Here is a 1,911-nt window from a genome sequence, read left to right on the forward strand (position 1 = left end):
ATCTATACCCCATTTTAAAATTGGGTTATTTGTTTTCTTGATATCTAGTTTCTTGAGTTCTTTATATATTTTGGACATAACCCCTCTATTAGATGCATAGTTGGTAAAAATCTTTTACCATTCTGCAGGGTGTCAAGTTGTCTGAATGATGGTGTCCTTTGCCATGTAGAAGTGTTCCTGTTTCATGAGGTTCCCATTGAGTAATTGTTGATCTTAGTGTCTGTACTAATGGTGTTCTGTTTAGAAAGTCTTTTCCTGTGCCAATGCATTCCCCACTTTGTCTTCTAAGGGGTTCAGTGTGTTTGGTTTTATATTGAGGTCTTTGATGCACTTGGACTTGAGTTTTGTGAAGGGTGATAAATATGTAACCATTTGCATTCTTCTACATGACCAGCACCATTTGTTGAAGATATTTTTCCATTGTGTATTTATGATTCTTTATAAAAAAATCAGGTGTCTATAGGCACGTGGATTTATGTCTGGGTCTTCAATTCCATTTGTCAATGTGTCTAATTTTGTGCCAATACCATATATAGCTTTTATCACTATAGCTCTAGTAGTACAACTTGAAATTGAGAATTGGGATACCTCTAGCAATTTTCTTATTCTTCAGATTCTGGGTTTTATTTTTCCATATGAAGCTGAAAATTGTCCTTTCAAAAACCTGTGAAGATTTGTGGTGAATTTTGATGGGGATTGCATTCAATCTGTAGATTGCTTTTGGTGGGGTGGTAATTTTTACTATGTTAATCTTACTGATCCATGAGCATGAGAGGTCTTTCCATCTTCTGGTGTCTTTTTCAATTCTTAAAGTTTTTATCATACAAGTATTTCACTTGTTTGGTTAAAGTTACCACAAGATAGTTTATATTATTTGAGGCTATTGTAAGCTGTTGCTTCCCTGATTCCTTTCTCTGACTGTTTGTCCATTGTATATAGGAGGGCTAGCTATTGATTTCTGTGAGTTAATTTTGTATCCAGCTATTTTTCTGAAAAGTGTTTATTAACTATCGGAGTTTCCCAGTGGACTTTTTTTTCTTTTTCCTTAGTTTCCCAGTGGACTTTTTTTCTTTTTCCTTAAATTAGAAACAATATTACTTTACATATCAATCCCAGTTCCTCCTCTCTCCCATCCTCCCATGCTCCCCTCCGACCCCCCCCCATCCCATCCCCTTTCTGCTCCCCAGGGAGAGTGAGGCCCTCCATGGGGGATCATCAATGTCTGTCACATCATTTGGGGCAGGGCCTAGGCCCTCTCCCGTGTGTCTAGGCTGACAGAATATCCCTCTATGGGGAATGGGCTCCCAAAGTCCATTCATGCAGTAGGGATAAATACTGTTCCTCTACCAGAGGCCGTATAGACTACCCAGGCCTCCTAACTGACATACACATTCAGGGGGCCTGGTTCAGTCCTATTCTGGTTTCTGAAATGTCAGTCTGGGGTTCATTAACTCCCTCTTGTTCAAGTCAGCTGTGTCTGTATATTTCCCTAGCCTAGTGTTGACCCCTTTGCTCATCAGTTATCCCTCTCTACAACTGGACTCCAGGAGTTCGGCTCAGTGCTTAGCTGTTAAGTCTCTGCTTCTGTTTCCATCAGCTACTGGATGAAGGCTCTAGGATGGCATATAAGGTAGTCATCAATCTCATTATCGGGGAAGGGCATTTTAAGGTAGCCTCTCCACTTCCCAGTGCACTTTTTAGGGTCACTTATGTATACTACCATATCATCTGCAAATAACGATACTTTGAATTCTTCCTTTCTAATTTGAAGCCCTTTGATCTCCTTCAGTTGTCTTTATTGTTCTAGCTAAGACTTCAAGTACTATATTGAGTAGGAACTGAGTGAACAACCTTATCTTGTTCCTGATTTTAGTGGGATTTCTTTGAGTTTCTTTCCATTTAAGTTGGTGT

Source organism: Phodopus roborovskii, unplaced genomic scaffold (assembly GCF_943737965.1).
Source record: "Phodopus roborovskii unplaced genomic scaffold, PHOROB, whole genome shotgun sequence".
Lineage (NCBI taxonomy): Eukaryota > Metazoa > Chordata > Mammalia > Rodentia > Cricetidae > Phodopus > Phodopus roborovskii.